The sequence below is a fragment of the Lagenorhynchus albirostris genome, chromosome X (assembly GCF_949774975.1).
Source record: "Lagenorhynchus albirostris chromosome X, mLagAlb1.1, whole genome shotgun sequence".
Taxonomy (NCBI): Eukaryota; Metazoa; Chordata; class Mammalia; order Artiodactyla; family Delphinidae; genus Lagenorhynchus; species Lagenorhynchus albirostris.
The window spans coordinates 108,921,547-108,938,840 of NC_083116.1; positions in this window are offsets into that span (position 1 = coordinate 108,921,547).

A 17,294-nucleotide genomic window follows, 5' to 3' on the forward strand; every position below is an offset into this window, starting at 1 on the left:
GTAATTTCCCCTTGTTTTTTGCTGCTATATCACCCAGATAATAGAATACCATTTCTATCTCCATCTGATCAACATGACAATTTATTAAAAGAAATGTGAAAAAGGAACATTTTGTTAGTAATACATTATTAGAGTTGTGTAATACTTGTTTAAAACTGCTCAAAACCAATTACTTGTTTCTGCTTCATTGCAAAAGGCATAGCAAGCGGGAATGTAATTTTGTTTTCAGACAATGAAAGCTCTTGCTTTATAAAGAATTACTCTTTTCTGGTTTAAGAGATAGGACTTCAAGATCACCTTTTCTTTAATGCATGTCACCTTTTCAAGTAAATGTCTCTCAGGTTGATAACTCTTAAATCACCATCATTAATTGATTAGGATAAGAGATATTTTACGTGGTCAAAGACCATTGAAATTATACCTTCCTCCAAGGACATCTAGAGAATGGTTTCCTTAAAGAAACACCTGACATGTATTGGTGATTATTTTTCAGAATACATTAAAGGAACCTGCAAACAATTTGAAAATAATAAAAAGTAGAAAGATTTCTACACCCTCAAGCTGTTCTGGCAGGAAATAAATATTCCTATTTATTTTCATGAAAATAACACCAATGACATAAATTTATTCTAGAAGAAGAAAACTGATGATAGTAGCAAATTAATACACGTTGATGAAAAGAAACATGATAACTTAACATTTAAATGAAACACAGCTTTTCATTTGGAAAGGTGAATCTGTTTAATATATGTGTATACACGTAAAGCATTTTGCCGAATCAAATATTTACTCACTGATTTGCCAGGTAGTGCAGTATGAATATATCTTTCTTAGGCAGTGCTTTACTTTTCTTATTAGAATAAATCATTGCCATGTATGTTGTTTATATACATTTGCTTATTGTTTTTCCTTAACCTACATCATCTTCCACCAGATGTTCCAGCATCTCGTTCTCACAGGACTTACAGTAATATTTCACACATGGGTTGAATTTCGTTCTCCTTGGAGTCCTTCATTTGGAGGCCTCTGTTCTTTCTCAAGGTGGACTCATTCCTCCCCAGACCAAATCTATAACCATTCCTCCTGGAGCTGAATTTCCCTGTCAACTCAAAACTTTATGTAGTTGCCCCTCCATTTTTCATCTCCTATTTTCCAGATCCTAAGTTGTTCTCTTGTTTTACTCAGTCCTTTTTGTCTGGAGACATATTTCATGAACTTCCTAATATAAGGTCTTTGGGAAGTAAAACAAAATGCTGTATTTACATCTGGTAATATATTTATTCTTCTATTATAAGTTAATCAGTTGACTTGGATTTTAAAGTCTAGGTTAATAAACTCCCTCCACAATGTAAAGGCTTTTTTTTTTTCTCTCCCTAGCCTTTTAGCTTTAGAAAAATTTCATGTCATTTTAATAGCCATTCTCTCCTTTCATTATGTGTTTTTTTTCTTTCTAAAAGTTTTATTGATCACCTGCTTGGCACTCATGTTCTGAAATTTCACCATTCTTTAACCATTCTTATGGTTTATTATGCATTTAAGAAATTTTCAACTGAAACTCTTATTTCCTTCATTTCCTTGCATATTTTCTTTTATAATTTTCTATACTCTGTTTCATGATTATGGTTTTTTGGATTGGATATCATTTACTTGGATATTTGACCTTCTGAATCAGTTGTCTAGTTTTCTTTTTATTTCTCCAGTATTTAATTTTTTCACTCTACTTTCCAAAAGAATTCTCTCAGTGTATCTTTCATCACTTCTACTGTAGTGCTTATTTTAGCTATCCAATTTTAATCTGCAAAAAAGCTTTATTTTCCTCTAACTAGTCTTCCTTTCATAGCATTCTCTTCTTGTTTAATAGCTACAATAACTTTCCTATCCTCTGATTATATTTTTTTTGAATTTTTGAATTTTATTTATTTTTTATACAGCAGTTTCTTATTAGTTATCTGTTTTATACATATTAGTGTATATATCCTCTGATTATATTAATTGCTGTTTTACTTTGATGCTTTCTTCTGCCAGTTCCTCATACTTTCTCTATTTCCTTTGTTTTTTAACTTTTATATTTTATTTATTTATTTATTTATTTATTTTTTGATGGATGTACTTGATATTCTTTATTTGCCCCTCTAGAACTACTCTTTTTTTTTTAACATCTTTATTGGAGTGTAATTGCTTTACAATGGTGTGTTAGTTTCTGCTTTATAACAAAGTGAATCAGTTATACATATACATATGTCCCCATATCTCTTCCCTGTTGTCTCCCTCCCTCGCACCCTCCCTACTTTTATATTTTAAAAATAGAAGTTATTTTAATATTTCATGTTTTGTTTCCTTTTCTAGTTTCATTTAATTCTCTTGTAGACATTCACCACATATCTGTTCATATTTAAACTTCTGATACTAAGAAATGTTGAAATTTCTGTGTGTATAAGGTAATTCTCCCACCAGTTTATCTGGCAGTGAGGGGTAATTTTAGTGAGGATAGCCCCCGATACAGTATCTGTAGCAAAATAGTCTTCTGAGCGAATTTAATGATGCCACAGGATGTTATCAATGTATGATATCAATTGCTTCATGAACATAATCCTCTTATTCTTCAAAGCATATCCCACCTTCTTAAGGTAGGAGAATAACCATGAGAGCATGGTGTCATGGAAGTAAATTGGGAAGTGTTTTTAGAAATGTCAGATGCTATTGAAAGGATAAAAAAAATTGGCCTCAAAAATGGCCACTAGATTTAGCAAAGCATAAGTCGCTGGTGAGTTTACCAAAGAAGTTTCTGGAAAGAACTGGAGATTAACAGATGAATGAATGAGTTCCAGGGAGAGAGGGGAGAGAGAAAATAGAGGTAGTGAGTATATTCAACCCCTCACTTTATACCAATACAACAGATTTTACCAAGAGCAAATTATTTCTTCATATCTTGAAATACTTTAAGGACTCCTGCCAGCCATATATTTAGAATTGGTATAGTTAAACTCGAGTTTCAAATGAGGAAATTGAAGTCTAGGATAAACTTGTGTATGTCTTTTATTTCTAGTTTAAATCATACTCCCCAAGGCAGATTTAGTCCTTCTTTTCTCTGTGCTACCTAAACACTTTATACAGACCTTATCTGTGAGCTTCCCTTTTGATTGCTGTCTTCTTTGATTCCAATACCTAGCACCTTGTCTGGGACATAGTGGTTTCATAAGAAGTATTTGTTTCATTAGAATAGGCCCAGGAGTTTAACCATTTAGGTGTTACAGGAGTAATATAGTAGCAAAGGCCTTTAGAAATTATATCAGAACATAGTTATTTGTGCCTTGGTTCAATATGGCCAAGGAGATCAATTTTTGATGCCCAATATAGGATTTAAAACCTATATACTACAACCCCATATCTTGCTAAATAAAATATCAAACACTCCCTAATCTCACTCACATATAAACTCATATGTATGCTTTAGTGCCTGTGGAGAAGATCTACCATAAGCCCAAGCTGAGATTAAAATTTGTCTTGAAGTGTCTGGAAAATCAATCTCATGTAGATGAGATGATTTACATGGGCTGACTTATTTGTCAGTTTATTATTTTTGCTGGTATAATTATAAGAGGATGGTTTGTGCCATAGATCCAGGGAGAGGAAATGGAACAATGATGGAGGAGAATAATGTGTGTTTCCCATTCAGATCTGGTTGATGAGCCCATTGGAGAGAGATGTTTCAGGCAGAAGCTGAAGAAGACATTTTCATAAAGGACACTGTACAATAAGGGAGTCAGGATGGTGACAAAGTGGCTCAGAATGCAGAAAGCTGGGTATTTTTTCCAAGTTTGTATGGTACATAGTTCCACTATTATAGCACCCTGGGTGCTCTAGTGCAGTAGAGATGATGCTAAATAGAACAGTGGAGAAGTAGTAATGAAACTCTGACTCTTGTGATGTAATGAATAGCTCTTAGACGTAGAAGTACTTAACATGTTTGAGAATAAGCAGGATTACCTGGAGTTATTGTGAATTTGCGAATGCATATAATAAAATATTTAATGACTCTCCCAAATAATTCAGTTGTATTTTACTTGAAGGGAACGTATGTATGTGGGGACAAGAAATATAAAAACTTGAGCCATTGTTCTTACTGGGGTTTTATTCACATCGTGGGATTATGGGGAGGTGCAAGAATTTGATTATGTTTCTGTGTGTGTTTGTGTGTGTGTGTGTCCATCTATGACTGTTACTTATACCAAATTAATTTACCTGAAAGAGTTAATAACACGTTCCTCAAAAGAGCCACTTAGCTTTTTTTCAAGCCCAAAACGTGGCTTAGTCAGTAAAAAGACTGAGTGAGAGAAATTCTATAAACATCTAGAGGACATTGAAACCATGCAAAATAAACACAGTGGGATCATTAACAGTAAATCATGCTGGACAAAGTTAAGAGGTTTTTTCTTGACAGATTATAAAATTAGCAGGGGGGACTATGGATAATAGTCCCAATACAGTGGTTGATATAGTGGTTCAAGTAAGTGTATAAAAATTGTCAAATAAGTTTTGATAAGAACCCAATAAAATGGATTAAAAACAAACTAAGAGATATAAATGTGGAGAATGATGGATGAGAGTGGGACCTTGGAAGTACCAGAAAATGATTCTTGGCTCTACTAAATGGATTTCTGACCATAAATAGAGGGCAAATAGGCCCAAATTAGATTGGCAGATTATGTCAGTTTGGAAGGTGCTGTAGAAACCAGTTTGGAGAGAGAAATGATATAACTGGTTGTAAGTAAGTCCATGGGCAGAAAAAAACAAATGAGATTTAATTTGTAAAAGAGCAAGCAGGAAAAATATTACTTAACAACTGTATGACAGTACCATTTCTTCCTAATAAAAGTGATGGCATAGCATTTTGCAGTATATAACATGCCTAGTAAAGGCTTATTTTTATGAACTCATTGTGTAGCAAGCCAAGTGAACAGACTACTTTCTGGAAAGAGGTTGCTTATCCGAGGAAAGTCATTGAGATCTCCTCAGACTGCGCACTAGAGTCTGTGTGTTTGGCAGATGGGCCAGCTGCGTATCTTGTTTCTATCTCCATCTGGCTCCTTCTGATTCTTGGAGCCTTTTCTGCGTGTCAGGAAACAGGCAGCAAGTTTCTCTTATTAGTATAGCAACATGTCCACAGTACTTCCTGATGTTCAGTCAGAGACTGTATTCTAAATTGTATCCCAAGACATAGTCCATATATTGTCTTCTCTAATGTGTTTTTGGTTTCTGTCAAATGTAATTTCATAAAATAATTGCACATCGTCCATCCACCCCATTTGGTCCAAAAGAAAACAGACAAACAGAACTCCTCCCGTTTGCAGTTTGATGGGCCACAGGTGTTGTAGGTAAGGTGGTGCTATTAGTGGGAGATGCGAACTTTCCTCCAAGTAAAACTACGTAATTTGTCTCCAGTTTTAAAAACATGAATTCAAATTAGAATACAATGTATTATTTTGTTGTATATGCAACAAAAAAGGGGAGTAATGAGTTATGTTGGAAGTTAGGTTGTTAGCCACTCAAGATGTGAATGTGTGACTCTGCACAGAAGACAGAGATGGAAGTAAACAAGGAAACTCCCTTATTGTACATAGTTAAAATATGGTTTGTTTTTATTAGCCCAAAACACTGCTGTGTTAGCTTCTTTATAGCCTTAGTAATTGTTCTATAACAGCAATTAGGACTCAGCACATTTCCTTACAACCAATATGCATGCAATAAAAATATTATCAAAATAATACAAAATCTTCTAATTACTTTCTTCCTTCTCTTTGAAAGTTCCAGTGACTTTCAGGTCTTAGAATGCCAACTGAAGCCAAAGAACAAAAGTTATATAGAAATCTTTAAAGGATGATAAATGGATTAAAGAGTTCCAGTAGAACTGGGTGGTAAAGGAAAAGCATAGGTGGGAGGTATTTAGACTGAGAAAGCCAAGTCGTTTCATGAGAAATATGTAAGGACGGCCAGCACCCCCAGAGAAAGAAGAACGTGTGAATTAAGAACTTGTCAAATGTGGGTCTATTGTTACTTATAAGAGGGTAATTATGATGACAAAATTGAATGCATTGTCATCAGGTTTCCTAAATAAGGGAGCATTTCAACATCTTCAGAGCTTGTGAGGTGCTTAAGCATTCACAATTAACTTTGACATTATATTAACTGGGCCAAAGGGAAACTCTTGAGGCCTCATAACTGGGCAAATCACTGTTGGAAGGGAATTTGGGTCGAGAATGCCTATGTCACTTAAGGAAAAAAAAAAAGCATTCTCAGTCAGGATATATTTTCTGACAAAGCTGTATATGTCAAGAAGAAATGAAATTTAAAATCACTCAGAACTTCCATTTGGATTCTCAGTAAGTGACAACGCTTATGAAGAATCATGAAGAATTTGCCGTTGAGGTTGAGATTTCACAGACTTGAACAGGAATTGTCATGACTCCAACAGAAAAAAAAGGAATGCCTGGAAGATATAACTGTTGCCTTGACCATGCAAACACTTTATACCTCTACCAAAACTCAACCCTATCTTGAAAGCTTTCCTTCATATGATCGGTCTTAGATTTCCCCTAAATGACAGAGAATGAGTTATATTTTACATACATTTTCTTTTTTTCTTAATTTTTATCTTATGTTGGAGTATGCTTGATTGACAATATTGTGTTAGCTTCAGTTGTACAGCAGAGTGATTCAATTATACATATACATGTATTTATTCTTTTTCAAATTCTTTCCCCATTTAAGTTATTACAGAATATTGAGCAGAGTTCCCTGTGCTGTATAGTAGGTCCTTACTGGTTATCTATTTTAGATATAGCAGTGTGTAGAAGTCAATCCCAACTTCCCAATCTATCCCTCCCCCCCACCCTTCCCCCCTAGTAACCATATGTTCGTTCTCTAAGTCTGTGAGTCTGTTTCTGTTTTGTAAATAAGTTCATTTGTATCATTTTTTAAGATTCTGCGTATAAGCGATATCATATGATATTTATCTTTCTCTGTCTGACTTCACTTAGTATGATAATCTCTAGGTCCATCCATGTTGCTGCAAATGACATTATTCATTCTTTTTAGGCTGAGTAATATTCCATTGTATATATGTACCACAGCTTCTTTAGCCATTCCTCTGTCAATGGATATTTCTGTTGCTTCACTTCTTGGCTATTGTAAACAGCACTGCAGTGAACATTGGGGTGCACATATCCGTTTGAATTATGGTTTTCTCCAGGTATATGACCAGGAGAGGGATTGCTGGATCATATGGTAGCTCTATTTTTAGTTTTTTAAGGAACCTCCATACTTTTCTCTATAGTGGCTGTACTAATTTACATTCCCACCAACAGTGTAGAAGGGTTCCCTTTTCTCTACACCCTCTCCAGTATTTATTGTTGTAGAGTTTTTAATGATGGCCATTCTCACTGGTGTGAGGTGATATCTCATTATAGTTTTGATTCACATTACATACATTTTCTCTTTCCTGTTGAACTTCCAACAAGTTGCTGATGTTTGAAAAGAACTGAGGCTGTAGCTAATATGAAAATATCATATAAAATTTAGGAATTATATTAAAGTAAAAGGAAAAGTTTTAAATGCATTACAGTTGTAATAGCTCAATAGCTATTGCTGATCCCCTATCATCTGTAAATCAGTGTGAAGCAGACTGTGGAGGCTGCAAAGATGAGGAAGCTGAGTCCCAAACTTTCAGGAAGTAAGCAGTATAAGGGTAGACAATGACATACGAAACTAAGTCTACATAAACAGAGGACTATTAAGTAGAAACAAAATAAAACAGCAAAATACTAAAACAATTGGTTTGGGGAATTGAACATTTCCAAAATAATCCCAGCCTTGTATATAAAGTAGGGACTCCTTTAAATTACAACTGGTAAAGGTTAAGGAATGAAACAAGTCATGCCACCAAGGGCAGATTCTCAACGAGAAGGCTCGTTTTGTCATTATTGTTGTTTCTTTAATTCGTTTTGTCCAACTTAACTTTCTTTTTTATAATCTAAGCTAAAAAGGCAGCACAGTACTCCTTCAAAGATGAATCAAGAACATATTCCTAGGTTCTCTATTTTTTTGGTCGCATCCTGTTTCCAGTGCTACTCATTGCCATCTAGAACACAATGTACGCTCACAGTTTGCAATGAACATGTATTGCAGTATGAGGGAATTTGCCATTACTAATGTTACATGCTAAGACATAGACCTTATATCCCAGGGCTTGAAGATGCTACTGAGCCCTGATTTCTAAGAGAAGCAGGTCTGTTTTCTGCTGGGTCCGTTCTACTTCTATTTCATCTGTCTTGGAACCCACTTGTCATATCGATTTCCTTGAGATCTAATTTGTCTGAAGTCATGAACAATCCTGTTGTTCACTTTTATTAAATAATTTATCATTTCCTTTTATGATCGATGACGTGAGAATTCATTCATTCTTCATTCTGCATACACTGAGTGACTTTTATGCCCCAGACAGTGTTCTCTGAATGAGAAATACAGTAGTGAGTGAAACCAACAAAGATGCTGCCTTTCCAGAATTCACAAAGGCAGGGCACAAACAATAGCCCTCAAAACAACAAAATTAATAACTGAATAAAATTCCAGGTAGTGATAAGTAATTTGTATTAAAATATAGCTGAATAAGGTTCTAGAGGATGACATTACAGATTTTGATATGATGCTCAGGAAAGGCTGCTGAGACGAGACAGCTTGAGACTGGAATGAAGTGCAGGAGGTAGCCCTGTGACCTTCTGGAGGGAAAGAGTTCCCAGGAGATCTGATGAAAGGCCCTACTAGGAGGAAGTCTTTGGCATGTAGGAGGAGCAGCAAGGGACCAGGTGGCTGAAGTGCAGTGAGTGAGGCAGAAAGGCTAGGAGTTGAGGACAGAGAGGTAGTCAAGGACCAAATCTCATTAACCCTTTTTTTCCCTAAGCTAAAACTGTAATTTCCATTAACATTTCCAGAGTCCCATGACACTCTCCCATTGCACCTACCCTCTCAGGCCTTGGCCTGGCTTTGCCTGTTTCATCCTCTCCTCTTTAGCTTTTGCTGTAAACATACTTCTATTCATCCTCCCTCTTCCTGCGTGCATCGGTGTGATTTATTTGTGAAATAATTAGGAACAAATATAATTGTATTTGTCAAGAGATCTTACATATGGGATATTTATAAAGTTCACCTTTATAGCAGTAAATTGTTTACAGTAAAGACATAAAAGGGTGTTAGAAATAATCTGAGGGCTCAGGCAGGGGACAACAAATCTCTGTGAGAACAAATGCCAAACTAAAAAAGAATATATTTCATTATCAGGGTCTTAAAATACAAAGGAGGTGGTGGGGAAACTCCACCACAGGTGAAGAAACCACTCGGGTCTGTTTTCCTGTGGCTATGACCGATGATTATCACTTCACACATGAGATCACACTCAGTGAAAGGGCAAACACATTGATCCAGACACTTCAAAATGGACAAGATTTCAAAATCACATCCATATCATAATTTCTTGAGAAGCCCCTGTCATTTCCAGTCATCAAACTCTGAGGAATGATAAGTGGCTCTAACATCATTAATCCTTTGATCCAAGAGGAAGAGGAAAAAAGTGATGTCTAATACTGCCGTCTCACTTTATATGTTCTATGGTTGCTATTCTTTCTTTAGGTAAATAGTGAGGGTGGGGAATGAATACAAAGAAAAAAGAAAAGAATAAAACTTAAAGCAACCTATTCTTTGTCCCCCCCCCTTATTTTTTTGGTCCATAAATAATTTCTGGGCAAAATTATATGTTACAAGGAAATGCATTACAAAACTTAATTAGGGTTTTTAAAATTCAAACCCAGCATATTATTTTACTTAATTTATATGGGGAATAGGAAGCTCTAGCTCAAAGGAAACAATTCAGTTTGTAGCCTGCTCTCCAGAAGAGGGAGGCCAAGCCACATGTACCCTTAAGTTTAACCAGCACTCATACTAATATTAACTCTAGCCCCTTCTAGCTCTGGCTGCTAAGGTCACCTAGGAATTGTCCTTCGTGACAGCATTTCTACCTGAGCCTTCAAGATACAGATTTGTCTCAGCATGAGGTTTGTAAGAGAGCAGAATGACCTACTCAGAAATAGTTTAGGTAATCAGAATGATCTAAAACTTTAACCTCAGTCTTTTATGAACTCCCTGGTAGTTGACTAAGCTCTATCTACCCTGGCTTTCCTTTGTTTCTTGGTCTTACAAAGCATTGTCCAATCTCAAGGACACCTGTTTGGATGCCCTTTCCTAAGATATCCCTACGTTTAGCTCAGTTAAATATCATTTCCTCTGGGAAGCCTTCTGGTATCAACATATATAAATAACACCCTCCATGCCAATTCTTTCTACCACATTATTGTACTACCCCATTATATTTCTTTCACCGTATCACTATTCAAAGTTAACTAGTTTATTTACTGAGTTTCTATTTTTATCTGTTTTCATCAACTAGAATGCAAGCCCCATGATTTTTAGCTACATTATTTTCTTGTTACTCTAGAACAGTGCCTGCCACATGCACTGTTTAATAACCATTTTTTATACTTGCATTTAAAAACTATTGCAAAATTATAGAAAGGTTGTAAGAAAAGAATAAAGGATGCCCTTACATACTTCAACCAGATTCATCAGTTTATAACATTTTGTCACATTTGTTTTATCACTTTTTTCTAAACATGTCTATCTACCTACCTATCTACATATATATATATTTCCTAAGAACATTCTCATACTTAACCTCATTGTAGGTAGCAGTCAGAAAATTTATTATTTTAAGTAGTTTCATTAGCTAATTTAATTTCCACATTCAACTTTTATAATTGTCACAAAATATTATTTTAGCATATTAAAATTTTCTTCTGATGTAGGATCCATTCCCTAGTTAACTGTTGCATTTAGTTGTCATGTTGTTAGTATTATCCTTTAATATGGAATGGTTTCTTGGCTTTTCTTTGTCTTTCATGACCATGAAATTTTTTAGGAGTACGTTTATATAGGAGTATTATTATTTTGTAGAATACCAATAACTGTTTCTTGGAATTTGAATATATGAATTCTGACTGCTGTCTAGAATTGCCCTTATATGAAAATTCCTGAGAATTGAAAATGTGTAAAATTTTCAAAACTTCACTCAGTCCATTCTGAGATTAAGAATAAAATCGGTACTAAACCATACTTTGGGAGAGTCCCAATTTCTTGTCTTCCAATGTTTTTAATTTCCATAACTAAATAAATAATCTCAACAGATTTCCTGAATTTTTGTATTATGCTAATATAAGGTATACTATGAAAAGTTAACTAAGCTATTATAATATATTTTATCTGGAGCCGTTTTAAGGAGCATACATCACTGAATATATCAATCTCTTTAAAAATCAAGGCTTTAGACAAATACCGTATGCTAACACATATATATGGAATTTAAGAAAAAAAAAATGTCATGAAGAACCTAGGGGTAAGACAGGAATAAAGACGCAGACCTACTGGAGAATGGACTTGAGGATATGGGGAGGGGGAAGGGTGAGCTGTGACAGGGCGAGAGAGAGTCATGGACATATACACACTAACAAACGTAGTAAGGTAGATAGCTAGTGGGAAGCAGCCGCATGGCACAGGGATATTGGCTCGGTGCTTTGTGACAGCCTGGAGGGGTGGGATAGGGAGGGTGGGAGGGAGGGAGATGCAAGAGGGAAGACATATGGGAACATATGTATATGTATAACTGATTCACTTTGTTATAAAGCAGAAACTAACACACCATTGTAAAGCAATTATACCCCAATAAAGATGTTAAAAAAATAAAATAAAATAAAATACAGCAAAAAAAAAATATCAAGGCTTTACTAGCTTTATTTTCCAGTTTCATGTTCCACAGTTACCCTTGTTTGATCAAAAAAGCAAAGGAGACATTATCTGACTTTAGATTTACTTTCAATAAAGTTTTGAGAATGGAGGTTGCCCTGTACCAATGTATCACTCTCCAAAGGAGAGAATCAAAATATGCTGTGGAACAAAAATCAATTAACAATCTCAGATTTTAATATTTTTGGAAGCCCAGCACAAATATATCATGTCCTTGCCATTATATCTACTTATCTTCTATAAAGAAGTTGGCTGAATACTCAGTTTAAATAAATTCATTCAAACAACTGGAAGCTAAGAGTTATCACCTTGTTTCACAAATTATTAATAGCCTCAGCGTCAAAAGGCCCTTAAAAAATCTTGTAACTCTATTAAATTTTTCTCCTATCCGATGGGAAAATCAGCCTCATCTTTTCAGTCTATTCAGTGGTTCCCAGCGCTGGATATTTATTGGAATAAGTTGGGGAACTTTGAAGAACTAACAAATCTTGAGTTATCACTACTGATTCTGATATAATTGGTCTGGAGTGGACCCTTAATAATTGGTATTATCTTAAAAGAACTTCACGTGCTTCTAAAGTGCAACCAGAATTAAGAATCACTCATCTGAACCAAAGAAATTGCCATCACTCAGTGACATCAGTCAAGTAGAATGCTGAAGTATCTTCCAGTCTGATAGCCCTGCTCCTTATATTGGTAGAATATACTCATCCTTCCCCTTGGTGACAAATCAACATCTCTGGCTGATTCTAATCATATCTTTTTATTTCATTTAGATGCAATGGATTAAGACTCTTGACTAGAATAAACTGGACTATTACATTACATTAATTTGTGACTAAGGAAACCTAAAACCATGCTGTCTAATTTTGTCAATGCCATTACCTTAAACCGTGGAGTCGATTATACCTCTTATGTCCCTTTACGTTAAATGTTTGATCATTTGTCCGATTACTTCTTTAGGCATCGCCATGGTCTTTTATTGCCATGATGTCTCACTTAAGGTTTTCAAATGTATAGAAAACAAAAGAATTTGATTTATCACCAAATAATGAAAGAATATCATAGATTATAAAACTGTTCAAGAGATCCTTATATAGTTAAATCATTTATATATCCCCTTTTTTATTTAGACTCTACAAATATGGATGTTATAATGCAAACAGTTACTAAAAAAAAAAAAAAAAAAAAAAAAATCAATGTCGGTGTCATCTGAACTTTCCCCGTAATTTAATCCGGGCATTTGAACTACCCATTTCTGAGCTCATCAATGGTTCTTGAATGTCAGTTGCACCCTATTTAATCAATAACTAAGCCTTCATTAGAGTCAATGAGCTGCTGATATGTACCTTTACATATTCAAAATCTGTCCCTCAGTATAGAATCTAACTGGACCTTTATCAAATGAAAAAGTCAAGTCAGGCTTCCCCTTGGCAATTATGTTAACTCCTTCAGATTCTCATTAACTGAACCATATGATTACTGCACAAAGAATGCTTATAGGGAAAAAAGAGTGACCTCAGTGTATTATATTATATTCTTTAAGAAGATTTAGTAGTGGGCATTAGTTATAGAGATGCAAGGAACATGACAGCTTATTGATTATGCAAATATGTTCCCTGCATTTATTTAAAACAAACCAATTAGTGCAAGGTTGGTCTCTTTCTTAAAGGGCCAGATAGTTACAATTTTAGGCTTTTCTGGCTACATAGTCTGCCACAACTATTTAACTCTGCTGTTGTAGTGGAAAAGCAGCCACAGGCAGTATGTAAAGGAACAGCTATGACTGTGTCACAGTAAAAGCTTGTTTACAGAAACAGGTGGCAGGCTGTGAGTTATAGTTTGCTGACCCCTTAATTAGTGGAGCAAAATGTTTCCTATGTATAATATACGTACGCATATATGTATATATGTTTTTGTTTACAAAATGAAATTGAGTACCTCTTTTAGTAAATTGAACACCGTGAAGTAAAGCTACAAGAGATGTGAGTGAATTTTCCATATATTTGAAGCCATCACATTTTTTATTTTTAATTAGCATGTCATGTTAGAAGACGTAAGAGAGAAACGCTCTATCCATGCCTCCTTTACTTAAGTAAACTCTTCTCTGAACATATGCGGTATAGTTTTTCCTAAAGGAAGTCAATTAAAGAATTAAGCTATTCATTAACTCAGCACACTTTAAGTAACTAAGTAAATAAATACTCTTCTATTTGTTTGGCTGGGTTCTTGGACGTGAGATACTTCACGCTGTCCTGACAGAGTTCACCATCTCAGAGAAGACACCAGAGGTCAGGTTTTAAGAGACCTTCTTTCATGTGTTTGTTGGCAATCTGTATATCTTCTTTGGAGAAATGTCTATTTAGGTCTTCTGCCCATTTTTGGATTGGATTGTTTGTTTTTTTGATATTGAGCTGCATGAGCTGCTTGTAAATTTTGGAGATTAATCCTTTGTCAGTTGCTTCATTTGCAAATATTTTCTCCCATTCTGAGGGTTGTCTTTTCGTCACTAATCATTAGAGAAATGCAAATCAAAACTACAATGAGGTATCACCTCACACGGGTCAGAATGGCCATCATCAAGAAATCTATAAACAATAAATGCTGGAGAGGTGTGGAGAAAAGGGAACCCTCTTGCACTGTTCGTGAAAATGTAAATTGATATAGCCACTATGGAGAACAGTATGGAGGTTCCTTAAAAAACTAAAAATAGAACTCCCATATGACCCAGCAATCCCACTACTGGCCATATACCCTGAGGAAATCATAATTCAAAAAGAGTCATGTACCGCAGTGTTCATTGCAGCACTATTTACAATAACCAGGACATGGAAGCAACCTAAGTGTCCATCGACAGATGAATGGATGAAGAAGATGTGGCACATATATACAATGGAATACTACTCAGCCATAAAAAGAAACGAAATTGAGTTATTTTTGTGAGGTGGATGGACCTAGAGTCTGTCATACAGAGTGAAGTAAGTCAGAAAGAGAAAAACAAATATTGTATGCTAACACATATATATGGAATCTAAGAAAAAAGAAAAGGTCATGAAGAACATAGGGGCAAGACGGGAATAAAGATGCAGACGTAGAGAATGGACTTGAGGACAGGGGAAGGGGGAAGGGTAAGCTGGGACGAAATGAGAGAGTGGCATGGACATATATACACTACCAAATGTAAAATAGCTAGCTAGTGGGAAGCAGCCACATAGCACAGGGAGATCAGCTCGGTGCTTTGTGACCACCTAGAGGGGTGGGATAGGGAGGGTGGGAGGGAGGCTCAAGAGGGAGGGGATATGTGGATATATGTATACGTATAGCTGATTCACATTGTTACACAGCAGCAACTAACACAACAATGTAAAGCAATTATACTCCAATAAAGATGTTAAAAAAATTTTTCATGAGATAAAAAGTTAAAGTAGACAATATATATAAAAATATGAGCAATAATCATTAGAACTCTATTAAACATTGAAAACAATTACAATAACCTAAAATATATATATATAATGTTGAGAGATGAAAGCAAGTTACAGAATATCTGTACAATATAATTCTATTCATTATTATTTTGAGCATTCCAACTCTAAAAATATGCAATTATATAAAACACAGAATAGAATGAAACTCACTAAATATATGGTATTTATTGCCTCTGTGTGTGGAGGGAAATGAAATTGAAAATTGAATAGGAGACAATGGTACCACTCCTTACTCTATGGGTAATGTTTGATGTCTTTTGTAATGCACCACCACCAAACCTGAGAGAGTCTGAGGAAGGGAAAAGGGAGAGAAAGAGGATGACGGAGAGGGAGACCAAGAGGCAAGGAGGGAGGAAGGAAGGTGGGCGGAGAGAGGGAGAGGTTTTGACACAAAATCTGTGTGGTGGGTCCTTGAGTGTTTCTTATTTCTCATACTACTCCATATTCTTCTGTGTTTTTAACATTTATCAAGACACATTTAAAAATCAACAAATCATTTGAGTACAACTCTAGATATGTTAAATCCATGTTTTATACATGATTGCAAGTCAAAGAAAACTGGAATTTAAGTCAAGAGACTTGATTTTCAGTGCAGTCTCTACCACTTACAAGCTCGTGTGAGTCACTATCACTGAACCCTAGATCCTTTATCTATAAAATGTTAATAAGAATGTTTGCTCTGCTTAGTTCACAAGAGTATATGTACAAAGCATTTTATAAAAGAGAAAATGCTTTCCAAATATAAAGGATACTTTTTTCTAATGAGTACTAATTATTACAACTTCCATGTATTTAATGCCTACCAAATGACAGGCATATTTAAAATATTGTTAATACTCAAAATACTAAAAATGAAAATTAGCTATTTTTATCCCCAATTTTTTTCCTTAATTTTGTTTATTTATTTTTGGCTGCGTTGGGTCTTTGTTGCTGTGCATGGGCTTTCTCTAGTTGCGGTGAGCGGGCGTCTCATTGTGGTGGCTTCTCTTGTTGTGGAGCACGGGCTCTAGGCACACGGGCTTCAGTAGTTGTGGCTTGCAGGCTCTAGAGCGCAGGCTCAGTAGTTGTGGCGCACAGGCTTAGTTGCCCCGCAGCATATGGGATCTTCCCAGACTAGGGTTTGAACCCGTGTCCCCAGCATTGGCAGGCGGATTCTTAACCACTGCACCACCAGGGAAGCCCTATCCCCATTTTGAAGAGGGGAAAATTGAGGCTCAATGAGAAACCATCCAAGGGGTGGTAAATGGCACTGGCAAGAAAAAGGCAGACCTTTTCTCTCTAACGTAGATTATAACTTTCCTTTTGGTAAAAACATCTTTTGCAGCATATGGAATATTTGAGGGGGGCAGTGGGGGGAAATTACCCATTTAAAGGGCTTTTCTCATTTCTAGAGCTTGTAAAATTTATTAGTGATTGTGTAATAAATCATTTTTCTGGGTTAAATCCTTCACTCTCATTTTCTAATAGAAAGTATCTATCATTTGAATACAAAGTTTACCAGATGCCTTCATCTGGGTCTCCTGAAAGGAACTCTCCTGCCTATAGAACTGCGAGTTCTGGTACAGTAATTTTTATATTTCCATGTTCTTAATGATATGTGGCCTTCTGCTGGTAACTGAAGTGGCAGTCTGTCACCCTGCTGCTTCTGCTCGCTGTCTGCCTGACAGCTAGGACAGAAAAGAGCTCCTGGCTGTGCCACTCTTGCTCCCAGGAGTCTACAGCTCTGCCACCTCATCTGAATGTTGTGCTTCAGTAACTCCCTAAGAGGGTTCTTCTGCCCACTCGGCTTATGTTCCCTAACTACATGGCAGCTGCTGGTGAAGCCAGCTCTCATCAGTTCTCTACACAGACCCTCTCAACAGACTTGCTCTGCAGCACGTATGGATTGGCAGCCTCCTACCT